We start from the raw sequence: 20,766 nt of genomic DNA on the forward strand, positions 1-20,766 counted from the left end.
TTTGACCTCGTCTTTCACTTCGAACAAGGCCATGTAAAACCATCCACCGATATCTGTAGATGTGTAACGTGTTTTATTTTGTAAGAACCGCAACTTTTCAGTGCTGCATTGACTTTAGCAAAATTAATATATCCTTGTGGAGATAGAAGGTATGCGTATGCGAAACCGAGATGTGCACCTGTTATGCCAACATAGTTGAGTCAAACGTTTTGAATACTAGTACATCACACACATTTTCCTGCGTGCTTCGGTTGTACGTAGTAACGCGCACATTTTTGCGCACATGCTTCAAATTCCACTTGATTATTGAGCTATAGGTTTTTGACGAGCTTTTATGTATGATTTCATTCCATAGAATTTGTATGCTGTTCTAAAGAATACTAGTTTCAGCTTTTTCATTCATTCAAACCGCATTTTGAAAGTGAGTTTTGTAATATTGCGTGTTGATTTCCAACATCCTTAAATCGGTGATGCCAGTAAATCTTTAATACAAAAAAGATCAGTAACATCTGCAATAAAAACAGCAGTACCCACTCAAATGACAGATGGGGGATGGATACTCTTAGTATCTGCTCCATCGCGTGCCTCTGACAGTCTTACCAGTTTACATAAGTGCCAATTGGTATCTAAGCTCAGCCAGAGACAAAAAGTTTCGAACTCCAGTTGGCGTGACGAAATGTTTTTAAATATATATTCTACAATAAGCTTATTAGATTGCATACTACTGAAAGTTCCGCATTATATGTCTTTTCTCATTGCCCTATTCCTTTACTGATATTCGATAATATGACGCTCATCTGACATAGTTCTTAAAGTGTGTAGATAGGTATAATCTTTTCCACGCTGTTCAGATGGGAATGCGCGAATATATATAAGTATTGCTAAAATTGGTTTGCAATGCGATGAAATCCCATCTCGGCATTTCTGCCTCTCGCAATTGCTGCGTAGACTTATCGGGGAAGTTCTGTGGCGTGGTTATCAAATGAAAAAAAAAACATGGGAGTATTTTTTCTACTTCTCTACTACTATCAAACCTTAACATTTTGTGAAAACTTTTTTCCATGCAACCTTTTTTTAAAACATCCCCAACAACCACAATTAATTCTGTTATTAAACTTCCGAAACAAACACATAAAATCATCAACAGATGCATATCACCAAGTAGATATTGCTGAATTTAACTTTATTTTACCATTTTTCATGTAGGGGAAAGTGGGGAAGGTTGGGACACTTTTTTTCTTTTTCCTATTTTGAGTCTTTTATTCTGCACATTCATATGACTTTGCGGGATTAATGCAGAGAGGGGTAAATGTAGTTTTTATTCAGCGACTAAGAAATTCCCTTGCGACACACATCTTACCACCAAAATGCTTTGAAAAACGTTTGTCAAGTGTTCCACTGTACCCCACTTGTGGGGCACATTCGGACAGACCCTGGGGCACAATGGGTCATTCTGTTAAAATTCAACGAAGTATGCCCTTAAAAATAAGCAATCAATCAGCATAATCGTCTAAAGAACAGGGAGACCTCAAATTTGAAGATTTAAGATTTTTAAAATCAATGTTCAACCGAAATATTTCAGATATTTTACCAAAAAATTCGCTTACAAATTAAATTATTTTCTGATCCGAATCTAAATCTGGAAATATTTTTGATTCTCGAATATATTTCATATTGGACCATATGTCGAAAGATACCATAATGTTACATAAAAATATAACGCTTCTCTAGGTCTCTAAGCACGTGTTGTATCAAACACTGTCGAATTGTGCCATGTAGGGCATGTCCCACTGAACCCCGGTCCATTGTTCCCCATAAGAACAAATATCTTCAGATCATCCCACGGCGAAATTCGGAAGGCACATCCACTCGACAACGTTATAAATATTTCACAGTGGACTGTAGCTGAAATATATCAGACGGTGGTTTGTCACGTTGAAGAGGCTAAGTTAGAAAAAAGAAAAAACTGGAACGGTGAAATTTTAGTTTCAACCTCTCAAAACCAATTTCACCTCATAGCTTGCGTCGCTCTACCCGTCCGCTGTCCGTTTGCGGGGACGTTGTAACTCACCGAAGGGCTGATCGAAACATCAAACCGCGGACCATATTCCGAATATAGTATTAGTGTGAGAGCTGATTTTTCACTGTGCCCCATGTCCCAACGTGCCCCACCTTCCCCTAATTCTTTTTGGTAAACCTGTTATCTATCGTAAATACAGCACATTTGACAATGTTGTAGTGTGACTTTTTTGGCCTCACATTTTTGATATTTGAGGTTAGAGCTCTTGGGGCTCTGTCAAACAAAGTTACATACAAAATATTGGTTGTAAATTGCAAAACATGATCATGTTGTTGGAATAACTTGGAATTTTACCACCCGTATATCATTCATTGTTGAAAATATTAATAAAATCATAAAATTTAAAAATCCGTTTTCGTAAAATTTTTGTTGTAGCTGATTTCCGACAGCATGACAACAGGCAAGAGAAGCACGGTCACCTCTTTTAGGTTATGACAGGGTTTCTTAAAAGGGGACCCCGTCCTCCTTGGAGACCGCTGATCGGTTATCTGGGAGCACGAACAAACATATGGAAATGCGAATATATAATAACAATGTATTTTTATAGAAGAGAAGAAGCAAAAGTGTTGAGAGTCTTTGGTAGTTTGAAAAGCATTGGCATGGAACAAATATAAGAATGGACTACATTCTTTCCCAGGGATATACTATAAAATGTAGCAATTTTTCATTCTTGTTCTCATGATATCAGTAGTGGATCAGGGTTCGCAGAACAGTATGTGAGCCGGTGGGCCCCGGTGGGTCCTGGTCCGGTGGGTCCTGGTCCGGTGGGTCCTGGTTCGGTGGGCCCTGGTCCGGTGTGTTCTGGTCCGGGGTCTAAATTCGGCACTCTGTAGTGGTCAATTAAGTTTATCGCTGTCTTGACCGATAAGCTTTCAGGGTAATGGAGTTTGAAATGAACGTGAGAGAAAGAATTTGTTTGCTCATCCTTTAATCTTTGAAACCGCTAAAGAGAAGATTTGCGATTGTTTGTACCTTGGTGTCACCGGTAATTAATTGGATGGCTGATAAAGCTTGTAATCATTCGCGTACGAAAGATTTTTGATTTATTGGTTAATAAGGATTAGAGTAAGTGGAAGGATTCAGATTGTTTTTTTATCAGAAGTAATTTGTCGTCAAGATTAACCGTAATTTTTCCGATGTCTGTTATAAGCAAACGAATCGCTTACTTACCTTGGGAGAAAAATTGCAAGTATTTGCGCTGCGCATTTGGGTTTTGAAAAACATAACTCGATAATTAAATCAATAGACATGTTGTCATTTGAATTCGAGAGATTTTACATTTTTGATTTGTAAAATGGATATAGACTTTTAACAAAGGAATAAAAAAATCGTGAGTGGAACTTCTGCGTTTTATGGTAGTATTATATTAACTGAATATGAAAATCTTTATACGGCCGTAATTTGCCAAATGTGAAGGATATACAATGGTCGGCAATGAGAGATTCAAATTATTTAATCGTTCTTACCACATGATCGCTGGAAATCACTGGGTTTCAGACATTTTAGCCATTAGACATTAGAATCGGTGTATTAGATTACTCTAATTTTTTTGATAGTCAATTATGACTGTTGTTTATCTGTATGAAAATCATCGTTTATATTTCAGCTTTTTGTTATCTATGTAGAATCAATACATTACTTTTTGATATTCGGGTATGGAATTTCTTCCAGTGTATATGGTATTTTCGGAGATAAAGATTGCTGATTTTTAAGAAGTTGTTTATGTTGGTATTTACAGAATGTTCGATAGTATGCTTATTATTGTTGCGGAATAGTGCGTCTTTATAATCGGAATGAAGGAATTTTGTCGTTTTAATTTCATCTTAATGGGTACGAGTTATATTGTTGAATTTTTTTTTTCAGGGTTTATAATCGTATGTTTATATCTTAATATATTTGCACAGAGATAATAGGAATTAGTGGATTTTTGACGTTTCTTACCGTGGTGTTTACATGGAGGTATTTTATCGTGTATGGTAAACATGTTGTTGCGTGTAATTCCAATGCGCTCAAAAATAACTTTATAAAATTTACCTGTATGGAGGTATTTCATCGTGTATGTTTAACGTTGTTGCGTAAAGTATACTGTACAGAGTTTTTGATGAATTTTTTAATTCTTTTAATTTTGCGAAGTTCTTTTTGCAAGCTGTGTATTTGAGTTTTACATTATTGCTGGTGCGCAACCGTAATTTTTCTGTAATTCCAATGCGCTTAAAAATACGTTTACAAAATGCACCTAGCGATGATTTGTTACTCTGTTATAGGGTCGAAAAATAGACTGTGATTCAAGTGTGTATGTTGAAAACACTAATTTTTATATTTGTGATATAGATCATAACAAAATTTACCAATTTTGTTTGACACAATAAGTAGATAGAATTATTTGTTTATTATGTTTCATGGTGTTTATACATTGAATGATTCATCAGCATTCAGTAAAATCAGGGTTGGACTTATTTACTTGGTATGTGTTTCATCGCATCGGAACATTATTGTGAAATTTTACTAAGCATCAAACATTGGGGTAAGAGTATTCCACACAATGCGATTGGTGCTAACTACAGATAAACGAAATCAGTTACGTTGTGTTGGTTTGCCGCGGAATTTGAAAAAAGTAGAGTAGAAAAGTAGAATAAGTTATTATAACAACGATTAACTTGAATGTTTTGCAGTGACATTAATTTATGTTTTTCAATGGCCTGATGAAATTTTATATTATTTCTCTTTTACTGCGGTGGGGTGATTTTTTTTTTGCCCGAAAACGTTCATTCAACACGAGAATTTCGTTAAATTGTACCCCGAAAAAGATGGATGCTCATCATGGTTTTAGTATTATGTTGAAGAGATTTAATTTAATGTGAATGTAAAAATCTTAAATTCATATTTTTACCCCCGTAAAGAAAAACTTGGTTCCTCATACAGCGTTCCCTCTTTTTTAGTTTATTATTTGTTCACTTAAAATAAAGGCTTCCACAAGAATTATTACAATTCGTAATATTCTTTAATTGTAAGTTAAAAATGAACATTGCATCTTACTTGAATCGGAGTTTAAAAGGAGAAAATTAATATTTGAATGATGAGACAATCGTAAAGGGAAAAATGTTATGTAGTAAAACGCTTTTTTGGACACGAAATAGACCTATGTATCGTTTTGTTATTAGGTTGTTGTTGTTGTTTGTTCCTCTTGGTGTTTGTATTTCTTCTTCTTGTAAAGAAACAAATCGACTTTCTCGTCAACTACTGTGTCAATAACTTTGTAATTTCCGTGATTGAAGATTGCTTTTGTTTCTTTAAAGCTATGACTTTTATTTATCTCTAAATTTTTTGTGAGATCTGATATTTCATTTAAAATGCGTTGTTTAATTTTCAATTACGGGAATACTTTTTATGACATCGTGGCGGCAGTCGACTGCGGCAGATTGCCTCTATACACGTTCTACGGCGTTTTGCACTTTGTGTCGATATATTTGAGCATTGCTCTCTTGTGTTAATTTATTTTCATGTTAATGACTTGCAAATTTTAAATGAGTATTTCTATTAAATGCATTATATATCAAGTAATTTTATGGTAACAGCTTATATTATTTAGTTGGAAATGTTGTTTTACATAGACCTTCGTGATGTATGTTATATTAGGGACCTGGAATATTAAGGGAATGTGAATTTCTGTATTGTAATGTGAATTATGATTATTTAGGAATCAATAATTTTTGTTTATGATGCTTCAAAAAACTATTGTAGGATTTCAAATTCTCTACTTGCAAATATAAAATATTAAATGTGTCTGATAATGTCTAGTTGAATTTCAGTCCAATTATTCAAATTACACAGCTGAGCGTTTACTGCCAGAATAAAATAATTGTAACAGTAACTGAATGACTGAGGTCATAGCAATGATAAGTGGGTAAAAAAAAATGGGTAAGAAGAATTCTCGTTAATGGATAATATCATTTCAAAGCTGAATTTTTAGATCGATAGATTTTGAAATCACGAGAATGTGAGATCAGTGCCCAACAAATAAAAACAGGAAAATTGGATACGCTTCGTTATTTTTCATGATATTGAGATTTATTAAAATTAGAATAAAAATATATTTTGACAAATAATTCATAATTAAATACGTACGACCGGTTGAATGAGGTCCTCTAGGTTCCGCATTAAGTTGCACAAAGAAGAGAGCTGTAATGATCATCAGTGCAATCACAAAATAAAAGAAATTTGTATTTGCCATTGTTGAACAAATAATTCACTTCACTTCTAACTGTAGAATTTTGCATTGGTAATATTGATATTGTTATATAATCTTTTGAATGACGTGTGAACAGTGGCGTATCTACGTAACATTACGCCTATGGCAAAGTTTAAAAATGCGACCCCCTTGATAGTTGGTTTGAATTTATAAAGACTGTTATTAAAATGAGATACTTGTGCTTTATTGTATGAGTAAAAATACGAGTTTCAGTTATTTTCAATTTGAAAATATTTTATGCAAACAATTTACGATTATAACGGTTCGCCATTTTTTCGCTCTGTTCAAACGGCGCCCATGGAACGAGCCATGGTTGCCACACCCTAGATACGCCACTGCGTGTGAACAATAAACAATCATCCTGTCAATATTTTCCCGAAATACCTGGCTGAGGGAAAAAATATGGATCATCAGGCAGAGCAAGTTTTCCATCTTATTGGAAGGTTACAACATCAAAATACGTTCCGCTTGACAGAGTATTTTCAGAAGTAAAATTTAACTTATCTCGCGATTTTTGAACCACTACTCTAGTCGTGCGTTTGATTGCCAGATATATAATAATCATAAACACAATTTTTAAATGGAACCTTGAAATAGTTGGCAATGTTAACCGCGTAAATAGGTCAGTAAAACTATTAATTGGCAAATTTGAAAAATGCAAGTAAATATTTCGGTACTTCCGAAGTATGTGAACCAAGATGGCGGACACCGGACCGTAGTATGTGTACCAAGTTAGGTTTACGCCATCATTTTATTCCATTTTCCTTAGTCTAGTCCTATTACGAGTTCGGGGACTAGACAAGCGACTCCCGTAGTATTCGTACCTGAAATTAAGGCATTGTATTTGATGTAAATCACGAGTTCACGACACGACAAATTGAAAACGGCCTGAAAGTGCAAACTACAAAGTCGTTGATCAAAACATAAATTACAAGTTAATATGGAAAATTGGTGTTCTATAGAAATATATAACCATATAGAAACGTCTACGATAGCTCTTAAATGCGTCATGATCAACATTGTTATCTGAGAGCAATATCGTTGCTATTGGTATGATTGTTTCGTTAACGAGCCTATAGTTGGGTATATACATGGATATATGATCCCAATCACCATTCGAATAGCTTCCTTTGTGGAAAGCATATTGAGCTGTAATTTGACAGCAGGTATAACAAATAGCTTCAGTTGTGATAGGTCGGTTACAAATTAGTTCTCATTTATCTTTATTCTTGTGTGACCTCAACATAGCATTTACCACGATCTCATTTGTACTCACTATTTTGCAATATTTAGACCGGAAATTCCACACACTGTCTAGAACAATCACGACCTATTGTTTTTCTTTAAATCGAGTTCGAAACCGAATAACACTTGCATTAAAAAAAAAGTATTCAGTGCAATTACTGTCAGCTTGAATCACTTTTTAAAAATTTTTTGCAAAATGTAAGTTTAAGTTACAACCCCATCTATCGGAGTTCACACGCAAAGCCTCCAGAATACGACTCTTGTCTGGCACTGCTTTTGGAGTGAATTACATTTTGCATAATTTGGTCGGCGCAATCAATGAAACTTTTGTTTCTACCCACTGGATTTAAGAGCAGATACGTCATGTCGCCATAACAAACAGATCTGTTATCCATTGAGGGCGTGATCGGAGTTAGCGGTGTTTGTTGTTTGGTTTGTGTTCTCTTGAGGTCGCTTATAGGAATGTGTAAGTTAAAGCCACGGATTGGTTCAAATGAAGTAGGTTTGACTATTAATATCGGGCTCCGAACGCCACTGTTTACGTGACCCTGATTATTATGCTATTCTTTCTCCCTTGGCTACTGTTTAAGGTGTGGCGTGTTCTCAGTGTATATTTTCAATCTGTGCATTTCTGCTGAATAATAATGCTTTTAAATCGCTTCATCATATTATCGAGCCTACTGTGTAACTTTGCAGCACACGGAATATTCGGCGGGTTTACAGTCTTGGCGAGCATACACGTTCACTGCAGATGTGATTCAGCCTGAGTAGCTTTATGCGTCTGTTTGCATTTACGCCCAAATATTCCAAAGCATCAGACGTTTTTTTAAATTGTTGTATAAAGTGTCGGCAATGAATGCAGTAGATTAAATCGTGTAATCGTGCAAAATTGCACACTACCATTTAACCTGTAAACGTGACTTTTTGGGAATAATGATCTAAGTCTGTTGTTTCTAACGAGTTGCCAACGTTTTTTTCAAAACACCTTTTCATTCAAATAATCTAATTTTATTTACTAACGAGAGTAACCACCGTTCGTATTACCTGACTAGGTCACAAAGTGATCCATCATTTGTTGCCAACATTTTTTCAAAACCACTAAATCATTCAAAGAATCTAATTTTATTTAGTAACGAGAGTAACCACAATCGTATTACCTGACTAGGTCACACAGTGATCCATCGTGTTTTTTCCGCTCAATAAACAATTAAAAATATACTGACATATAGGAGATAAATAAATGACAAATTCAGTAATGAAAAACTTATACATATCGCCTGAAAGGTAGTCACTGCAGGGCAATTGAAAGCCGATCGAATAATATATGCTTTTAGAAGTGTAACTCACTCACAAACTCTTGGAATCATGAGAACAATTGCCGTCGGTAATTCCTATGCAAGCGAATCCGTGTTTTCTCACATGTCTTTCATAAAATTGAAAGCATAAAAAAGCACACAATACCCACCAACATAAGATTTTGATGCAGACATAGACTAAATATTTATGACCCACACTCTTCTTTTCTAATGAAAACATAAATTTTCACTCATTTGTTGAAAGAGGTTCGTCAACCCAACGCCATAGTTGCACAATTTATGAAAGCAATTGCTTTATACACGCGATAATAAATTGTAGGATGTTAAAAATGATTTATTACGCATATTCGGCATGATTCGTATGCGAAGATATTGTGTGTAATTATATATATTTGTATAATTCGTTTATAGATTTCAATAAACAACACAGAGACTGGAAACAATTTTTTTTTAAATGATGATGTAGATAAGATCTATTACAAACTGTTAATACACACATTCTTTCTGGACGAGGTTTAGTACGAAGAGCTACTGAAAATATATTTCGACAGATCACCTGCTATTAGGAAATGGTATACATAGTGTGACGGTCCACAGTGTACGTGTGTATGTTGTGTATATATTTTTCATGTTTACGCCAGGTTTTGGTCAAACTTTGACAATAATATGCTCGCAGAGTGGTAAATAAAAGATATCATTTGCTACCTGGTAGGATCGATTGAAATATTTCGCATGAATTCTTGACTTGTCAATTTTAAACAATCTGTGAGGAATTACGTTAATTAAAGGCAACTCCGACGAATGGCTGTGACAGCCGTGTAAAAATTTAAGCCTAAAATTGGCTTCTCCATACTATTGTATGAACAATAAAGTCGGATATTATCAAAATCAAGGATCTAATTAATTTTTAACTAATGAAACAACTTAATCGGACCAAGTCTTAATTTTTGGGTAGCCAGGCAAGGATTTTATAGTTAATCTGGATCTGTAACTGCGAAAACTATTCTACCAATAACACATTCAAATTGGGAACATCAAACAGCGAGATGATTATTCGTTATTTGATTACTAAGGAATTCAACATAATATAAACCTGAAACCAATAATCTTAGTCTCATAATGGCGACATCTTCATCCATCAAATCCAAGCACCAAATACCAACTTCTGTCTTGGATGGCAAACAGGGAAGGCAATCACCATCTCCACCTCAAGATCCTCGCCGCGACACCCACGACCTAAGCTTTGTGTCAAGAATTCTTCCAATTATCCAGGAAGCAGTCATGAAAAGCATGGGTGAAAAGCTGCCAACTCTCATCGACAGTGTCATTACTGATAAATATGAACTCAACAGCAGCCGACAATGAAGAATCAGACATAAGTGAAAACTCCCCTCTCCACAATTTCCTCAATTCACTCTACGCTTCTATGGACTCCATCAAATCCGATCTCAAGCGAATTAGTGAAACTCTAACAAACCTCTCGACTCAATTGAATCATATCTCAAGTAGCCTGAAAGCTGTGGATGTGAGGTCCCAGAGAAACGAAAACAAAATTGCAGATTTGGGATCTGTTATCTCAAACTTAAGAAACGTTCTGTCGAGCACTTACATGCGTATTGAGGACCTGCAAAGAAGATCGAGACTTCTAAATCTTGAAATTCACGGCATACCCTACAAAAAAGAAGAAGATACTGATCAATTAGTAGTAGAGGTGTCGAAGCTTCTCAATTTCGAAATAGATAAAGAGGATATTTCAGCTTCACACCGAAAAACTTACAAGCCAGATAAGGTAAAATCTGCTTCGATAGTTGTTCGATTCCTCAGTCGAAGAATAAGGAATGAAATGCTAAAACATAGATCCAAACTAACTGCCGCTGCTAACACTACATCTATCCCCGACATCTCAAAATTGTTTATTGCTGAGAATCTGACGGATCAAAATCGTGACTTATTTTTCAAGGCTCGTAATCTGAAAAAGAAATATGAATATAATTCTCTATGGACTCATAAAGGACGAACGCTCATCAAGAAAAATGAAAAAGCTAAAACTCTTTCGATCATGGTTGAAGAAGACTTGGAAAAAATCAAGTAAGCGAAAAAACACCCGACAAAAACTCAAACTCGGCTTTTTTCTTTTGAATATTATATGTGTGACCAGACTTTATTTTTTGACTGTACCACCCCTTTCCCTTTGCTAAATGCATCAGATTTCGACTTTAATAATTTAACAACCTCATCCAATCACCTTGACCTATTTGAAGACCTATTTGATGATCCATGCAAAGTTATTGACAATGAAAACCTCGGTCATCTATCCCCGGATAAAGATGAACTATTTATAAGTCATATAAATGCACGCAGTATTCAAAAAAATATAGACAAATTGGTTGAATCTCATTGCTCTAGTTATCCCCATATTATAGGCCTCTCTGAAACATGGTAGCACTGTGAATCACCTATTGTTAATATAGATATTCCGTCATACAATTTCACTCATATTCCATCAACATCAAGGGCTGGTGGTGTTGGGGCGTACATAACATATGATGTGTCATTTAATCTTCGACCTGATTTAAATTTCAATATCCCTGATGCCGAAAACCTATGGCTAGAAATCAATAACGAATCACAGGGCCCACAAAAAATTACCTCATTGATTGTAGGTTTTATTCATCGACACCTCCTCTCTGATACCTCGGTATTCTCTTCAGCTCTTGGAACTATTCTTGACAATCTAACAACAACTAGAAGAACTTTTATAATTGCTGGAGACATCAACATCAACCTGTTAAATGTAAAAGATAAACAAGTTAACTCTAATATAAACATGCTACGCTCAAACTTAGCTATACCTTTGATCACTGTTCCCACCAGAGTGTCTCATTCATCAAGCACACTAATCGACCATATATACTCTAACAAGCTCGATCCGAATCCTTCAACAGTTGTTGTTACTACAGATGTAACTGACCATTATCCTATAATCTGCTTTGTGAAAGCTAAATTCAAAACATTCAAACATGAACCTATATATACTCGTGATACAAGAAATTTCATCCCAGCTAACTTTAGAATGGATGCATAGTTAACGATCAACTATTTTTTAAATTCGATAGATATCACCAAAAACAATTTTAATGCATTATTTAAACGTTTTATCAACATAATAAAACAACTTTCAGACAAGCATTCTCTATTTCGGAAAATGTCACGTAGAGAACTGAAAACAAAATCCAACCCCTGGATCACTAAAGGTATTTTAATATCCGTCCGACAAAAAAGAAGCTTGCGGATATCTCATTTTTGTAGTAGCGACCCCCAGAAAATTGCATTTTTTTAAAAATACAGCAACATTCTAACACGATTGAAAAAAAATCAAAGGTGCTGTACTACAACACACTTTTCACTCAAACCCGTGGTGATGTAAAAACAACTTGAAAGACCATTAGAAGAATTGTAAACACAAAAACTCAGAAACATAATACAACAATCTATGAATTAGAACTTTACAACAACATCTTGATCAAGGACAAATTAAAAATAGTTACTGAATTTAATAGGTACTTTTCTACAATAGGTCAAAACTTATCTTCGAACATTTGCCAGAACACAACTCCTTGCGAAACCTTCTTAATAAATTCTATTCGAGAATCAATTTTCCTCGAACCGGCATCCCTTTCCGAAATAACCAACATTCTGAATAACTTGAAATCTGGGAAAGCTGTTGGACCTGACAACATCCCACCTTTCTTCTTGAAAGTCATATATGATATTACTGCACTAGGTATACGAACCTTTTTCAATGCATCTATCGACTTTGGCAATTTACCTGATGTTCTAAAATGTGCTAAAGTAGTGCCCGTCTTCAAATCTGGAAACAAAAAGCACATATCAAATTATAGGCCTATCTCGGTTCTCCCAATAATTTCATCTGTGTTCGAAAGACTGTTAAATAGCCGGTTACTAAGTTTTATAGATAAACATAATATAATCAACAAATGTCAATTTGGATTTCAAAGTCATCATTCTACCAGTCATGCTATATTAGATTACACAACCAGTCTATATGACGCACTAGAGAACCACCAATACACTTGCTGCATTTTCCTTGATCTCAAAAAGGCCTTCAATACAGTTGATCACAGTCTACTAATAAAGAAACTGCAGCACTATGGTATCCGTGGCAACGCTAAATTGCTCCTAAAAAGCTTTTTAACGAATCGCTTGCAATTTGTCAAAATTGGTACAGCCGAATCATCATATTTACCCATAACATGTGGAGATCCGCAGGGTTCAAATCTAGCCCAATTGCTATTTTTTAACTTTTGTTAATGATTTACCAAATGCCTCTTCTCTTTTCACAAAACTGTTCGCTGACGATACAGCACTCTCAAAATCTTCCAAGTCTTTAGTGCAACTGAAACAAAAAGTTGATAATGAACTAAATAAGGTCGCAAACTGGATGGCCAGCAATAAATTGACCATAAAATAAACAAATCAAAATCTATTCTGATTTGTCCAACCACCACTGAGAACAATGCTCTGTTCAATGTCACCATAAATAGCAACTCACTAGAATTAGTCCGGTCATACAAATATTTGGGCATTACAATAGGCCGGGGGTGGGCACAATTTTTTAGTATAAGAGCCGCATGCTGCAAGTCAGAACTTTAAAAGAGCCGCAGAATTTGTGAATTTATTATTATTATCGAAATACCACGAACAGAAAAGAAATTCACACAAGAGTCTAATAACAATAAATAGATAAACAAGGCAACCCTGACAACTCTGTTTTCATCTCGTACTTTCATTTTTTTTTTTAATTTTGGACACATCGCACATTAACTTAGACCAGTGCTCTTCAACCGGGTATACGGTATACCCAAGTGTATACCAGAACATAGGTTGGGTATACAACTGATAAAGGGTATACGAAAGGTGTACAGCCTATAAAATATTCAATTGGATACAACAATGCAAACGCGGCGCACATGAAATGTAAAATGTAATTAACGCTAAGAACCGACGTGAGCACGTTGTTACATCACAAATTATATAGATAATACGGGCATGTGTCTGGGTTGGTGATTTCGGATGCCATGCACTTTGTTTGATTTACGTCAAACATTATTCCCGTCGACGCTAAGGCAGTCAGTCAAATTTATAACTTGTGGTCACTAGCCTATTAGATTGCATGATGATATTGCAGTACAATATGTGCTTAAAATTTATTGTTTATTTGAGCCAACCCAATAGGATCGGCCCGGTTATAAATGGCTAATCTGTGTCATAATTTGGAATTATGGCTGAATTAAATGTATTTTGGGGGGTCAATAGTATTTCATAGTGGTCTGCATGTGAACAAAACCAATTTCAAAACTCAAAATGTTTGAGTTTAAATTATCCATGTTCCATCCGAGTGTTCTCAATTACGGTGACGTCATCATATTTTTTTTATGTATAATTTTTATTTTGCAACAAGGTCAATTTTATTTGTATAAGTATTTCAAAGCTTAAAAATTAACAAAGAATCGGTTGTTAGTTGAAAACGAAGTATTTTGAACGCGCCAGCAACGTTCTCCGGCTCATAATAAACAAACAAAGATACTAGACAGCACGCGATCAAATGCTCTTCGATAAAACGAATATCACTTCACTTACAAATCCCACTTTTGTTTTATTTTGAAGGTGACGTAAAACTCGTCCAAAGGAAAACTCTTTCTCTCGCATATCAATCACGTGTTGACCACAGCGTTAAAAGTGAGAAACTTTTTCTCGAAAATTTTTGAAATTTCTCTCTTCTTACCGGCATATAGTCGGACGCATTTACGCTACGTAATTTGGGCGCGTTTTAGTGGAAATCAACAAAAATAAGCTTTTTAGGAACACATTAATGATGTCTTTGGTATTTTTGGTTGATGAAATATTAAAAAAATTATAGAGGGGTGTCAAAATGACCCAGGGATCACCCGAGATCATTAGGATTTATAATTATAAACATTGGTATTTGTAAGGTATACAAAGTTCTTGAAAAACTGTAAAAGGTATATATTGCGATAAAAAAGATTGAAGAACACTGACTTAGACTAACTAACCGCAATCAAGCTGCAATATCGCCGACGCATCAATAAACATTGACCATTGTGACGAAAGATTTGCTGACTCGACTGACTTAAATTCAACGCTACAGCGATTTTCATATTAAAACATAATTTGTCCTAATTATTGACGAAAACTTCTTTACGACTTTTAATAAATTAAAAGAGTTTACATTAAAGTTTTTCTCTTAGTTAAAATTTGGATAATAATTTATGTTAGCGAGAAGAGCCGCACAAAAAGTCTGGCGAGCCGCATGCGGCTCGTGAGCCGCGGTGTGCCCACCCCTGCAATAGACAATAAATTAAGATGGGACAAACATATTGACTTTTTTATAGCAAAACTTTCAAGAGCTGTAGGAATATTACTTCGAAATCATCTACCTAGGTGTACCCTAAGGCCTATGGCTGGAATATTTTGCCCTATTCCAATCATATGTCTAATATGGGATAACAGTTTGGGGATCGTGTCTCCAGAAGAGCCACAGCCGCAAAACTAAATCTTTACAAAACAAAGCAATCCAATTTTTGACAAATTCCGTACAGTCCCCGAACCTGGGCAAACTCTATAAACTATCCCATAACCTTAAATTTGATGATATCCACACATTTGAGATAGCCCAATTCACACATGATATGTTGCCTAGAGCTTTTCAGGTTTACTTCACGACTCAGTCATCAGTGCACGATCATAACACCAGATCAGCCAGTAGAGGTAAGTAAAGACCAAATGTGACAAGTAAGAAAGTTAAATGTCAAAAATTTCTTGAACGTTTACTTTTCACACATAAATAATTGTTAATATAAACTGGGATAAAGATTGGAATATATATATGCATCATATAAATAACCGAAAACAAGAATTGCTCAATGCTTAACAAGTCAATACCACCAATAAACCTTTTCAACTTTTAACCTTCAAAACTTCTGCTGGACTTTGGGGTTGTCGCCTTCAGGATGAATACCTCCTTCTAAACAAAAATGTGGAAAAAATATCGAATTTTTGTTAAAAATAAAAACGCAAAATGTAAACTGGAAGAAGTTTTTTAATTACAATAATTGTTTTTTTCAGTAATTAGGAAATACTTGGTAATCCCTCTCTAGACTATCTGTCTCTCCACACAACACTCGGGTCGTTAAGTTGAAATGAGCAAAAGCTTGGCATATAACTTTTAAGTGTCCAAATGCCGGTTCAAAGAGAAATAACGGCCACGCGTGGTCATCTTTAAGTGGAAACGCTATTGCTAGAAGAGGCGTGAACCAATATTTATTCACCGAAAGCTTCTTAACGGATTCACCGTTGCGGAAGCTATGCAAAGATGTGTCAATGCACTCGGTTCAGACGTGATGTACTCGTTTCAGGAAAACAATTTTTAGTGTGAAAATTCAGTAATTTCAAAAAATTTGAAAATTAGTAGCATCGCAGTACCTGTTGTTTCAATATAAATGAGCATATTCACAATTTTTTTTTATGAACACAAGAAGAATTAGACAACAAAATAATTGTTCATATATAGTCATTTTCAAACTGAAGTAAGAAATACCAATGTTGAGGGCGATTTATTTTTTATGCTCTCCATTACATCTTTGTTGTTACGCATTTCTTTTTTAATTACTAAATCAGGACTTTTTTCAGTGCAAGAATCAAAATTTATATTAAGGCTTTTGTAATTAACCTTTTACTTTTATGTCACAAATGTATATAAATAAATATATTAACAAATGAATATTAAGAAAGTTTGAAATGAAGTATAATCTTGCTGATAGTATCTCGTGATCCCGTATGTCTATATAACATAAATTTGATAGTCATCACTTACGCACTACTGATATAGAAGATGTAATTATCGAAATAATGAAAACAAACATCAGGATCTTCTGAAAGATTGATGAAATACGGACCATTTTGAAAAGTGTTTTGAAGAATAGAGAAATCCGAACGCTGTAAATAGAAAATTAGCAAAAAGAAAACAGAAATTATAAAAAATGTCCTGTAACTTAAATAATATTGATAGCGAAATAGTTTGTATTCGGTAATATCGGCAAATTTGTTTGGTATCTTTTTATCAATTCTATTAATGTATGAAAATATTGACAAAACATTTCTTTCAATTCAAAGAAAAAAAGATGTTTTAGAATTAATGTTTAGAAAATGATGAACCGAGGTGGCGTCAAAATTTTACAAAGTAACGCGGTTTCCAACTAGGATAATATGTATAGTGGAATGAAACGAAAATGTAGATTCGAACAACAAAATCAACTTTACCTTGCAATGGTCTTTTCAGGTGTGATAGGTCGGAAAGTGTCACTGATAAATTTCACAATTTCTCCCAGGTCGTATGTCAAATGAAATGTTTCGCTCCAACGTCTGCGTATATTATAGCCATGCTATTTCCGGATAAAAACGATTTCAATGAAACAAGGTTTATAAGTGTTACTGGCATTTTCACGGAACTCAACCGAACTAACGGTTCAAAACTCACACAGTTGTTTTTCATATCCAAATACCAGCTACTCAGGATTCAAGACTAAAAGATAAATATCGAGAAGAACTGCAAAACCAGAATGTTTTTGTCCTTTTAAAAATTTTGGTTTTCATTGTAATTTTGACAATATGTCTGAATTTTTTCACATAGCATCCGGATTCTTGATTTAAATCGCAAGAACACATGCTCCCGCCTAACGTTAAGGCAAATTTTTTTGAGATCAACAGTCTAGGGCTGGGAATTTCAGGGAAAACACTTTAACCGTTAACCGGGTAAAATCAACCGGTTAACCGGTTAACCGCCGCGTGACGTTTGACGTAATAATTTATAATTTCAGCTTGTTACGTCACAATGCTTATAAAGCAATTTTGCGTGTTCTTATCCCGGTATCGCTTATTAAAATTATTCACCAATCAAGATAGTTTAATGATTGCTTTGCTGCAAGAGATAAGCAGCGTGGTTCGGGCGTGTGGAAGTATTTTAGAAAACCTGATTCCGTTGTTAAACGTCATTTATGTGACAAATTATCAGTGTTGGATGTGCAAATTTTACTTCGAGATATATATCATATAAAGAAAAACGGCATCAACTGCTCACTTGTTGTATGACATTGAATATCCGATTTTGCAATGAAATCGTGAACAATATATTTCGAAATCGACCGAAAACAGATTCTGAATTCATCATTGTCAAATTTCCATAATCAGCAATCTTGGTACTTCCATTATTTTTCATATTTATTGAGTCCTTATCCACACAGTTAGTAATATTCTTTTGTATTTAATGCCACAAAAGATAAATTTGCGATGACGTAATCATATTTGAAAAAATTGTACGGTATGAAGATGATTTGTACCTGAGATGCCAGTTAACGGTTAAAATAAATCGTAACCGTTAACCATCTGAAATCGGTTAACCGATTAACCGGTTAACCATTCCCAGCCCTAATCAACACACAAAAGATGAATATTGGCCGCAGAGATCAGCGATGGGCCACGTAGCAAGGCACACTTTATTTTCAATATGTACGATCATTGGACAACTTTAATTTTTGAAACGGTTCGCAATTTTTCGACATTTAATTCAATTATGGCTTCTGCATTTAGTTGAATCGATATCTAAAAATAATTTACGACTAGAAAAATTGACTCGTATTGATTCAATGCATTTATTACGCATATACTCCAGAACAATAGATCTAGGTTTCTACTGCCTGACCTTGAATACAGTGAAAATTCCAAATTTATACGAACTGATATATTTCATGCAATCTATTTCACTGGATGAAGCAGACATGTTATTAAGAAAGGAAATTTAATTCTCACTAGTATGATACCATAGAGGTGATTATCCATTAAATGAATATTTGCTTAGATTAGACTATTTCCAACGATGTTAATGTAAGACATATTAGTAGTTACGTTGTACAATGATTTAAACCGATTGGCAGCAGTGGCTCAGCATTCCGCGCATTTTTTTGTTCCTTGCATTAGGAGCAATTCCTCGATATAGAATATGAACTTGTTTTTTTATTTTGTCTGGAATGCTTCACGTTTATACATTTCTGTTGTCGTCTAAGATTAAGGAGAAATATATGTATCCGATATAAAGTTCAACGATGGTCCAAGTGAAACATCGTACATACATTGATCGTGCTTTCATATGAAATATATTTTAGCTGTGCTGAAACCGCCCATGCCTGCCCCATGTTTAATTTGTCTTTCCACTTCACCATGTGTATAATCCATGATCGAATGAAAATCCTGAAAATAGCATTGAGTCCTCAACAATCGCGTTGCTCTAATGATAAGAGCAAAATTCGATTATTATGGTGATCTATGTACCGCGAGTGTATCCGCCAATACCTTATATTATTGTTTGCTAATCTTGCTTGTTGGCGCTGTGATTCAGTTTATTCAATGGTTTATTATTGCATCGCAATTAATTTTGTACGTGACATCAGTTCTGTTAACTTTGGATTTGTGTACGTTTGCACACATAGACATTTGCACCCATGGACATTTGAACCCGCGGAAATCGGAACCCGCGGAAATTGGAACTCATGTACATTTGCACCCGTTTATATTTACAGCCACAGCCATTGGCAACCACGTATATTTGCACAGATGAACATTTGCACCCTCGCACAATTGCACCCATTAACATTTTCACAGATAGATTTTTTTCAAAAGGTTGGGACAAGAAATTAAACAATCGCCTGAGAGTTTAACATGCCCCACACGGCATATTCGCACCTGCGTACACTTGCACCCGTGATCATTTACACCCATAGACATTGTTCTTCAAAATAAACGAGATTTTATTGCCATTGGCTACCGAGGGATGCGCATCCAAATGGTATTACTTGAATGGATGCGAACGCATTTCAAACCCATTCGCGATTTATTTGAATTTCAATCCATTAACTTAGTTTAAGCAAAATTTTAACAAAGTGAAAGACAGTTGTACACGTTGTAATTGTCAGAATGACAAATAACCAAAGACCACCTTAAACCTGATGATTGATTTATGATGAAACTGCATTTGCGGTATTTCGTTGAAAGAAAATGACCGACAAAGAAAAAGTGGATTAGAATTATAACTTGCAATGACTGTAAAAATCCTTGCAACCGTAATCAGGATTACACTCATAATTTGGAATCTGTTTTATTTCTAATATACCTATTTATAAATAAAAAAGTGAAATTTGTTTAAAAAATAAATATCTGCGAGTATGTGCGACGACATGAGTACAAACTTCTATGAGTTAAAATGCTAAAATATTACGTTGTTAAAAGAGTCTATGGGAGATGGGTGCAAATGTACGCGGGTGCAAATATACTTAAAAATTATATATGGGTGCTGCTAAAATCTGTGTTGAAAATGTGGAATATAGCACGCTCTAGCCATTTTTGAGACAATCGTTTTAGCCTAGAGTCTAGCAGGGAGTTAAACCGTGAATAATTTATATTATTGTTTGCTTATCTTGCTAGCTGGCGCTCAATGCTTCTTTAATTGCACCACAGATAATTTTAAAGTGACGTTAGCTGTTTTTGAGCGCTACATTGATGTACATTTGCCCCATGGACCTTTGCAGGCGCCTACATTCGCACCCATGAACATTTACAGCTACAGCTATTTGCAACCACGTACAATTGCGCCCATAAACCTTTTCAGGCATAGATGTTTGCACAAGGGTGGGACAAAAATAATTCATCTAATATAAGTTTAAAATGCGGAGGTTTTTTGTTTTAAACTGTATATTTGCACCTGCGTACATTTGTACCCGTTAACA

The sequence above is a fragment of the Styela clava genome, chromosome 5 (assembly GCF_964204865.1).
Source record: "Styela clava chromosome 5, kaStyClav1.hap1.2, whole genome shotgun sequence".
NCBI lineage: Eukaryota > Metazoa > Chordata > Ascidiacea > Stolidobranchia > Styelidae > Styela > Styela clava.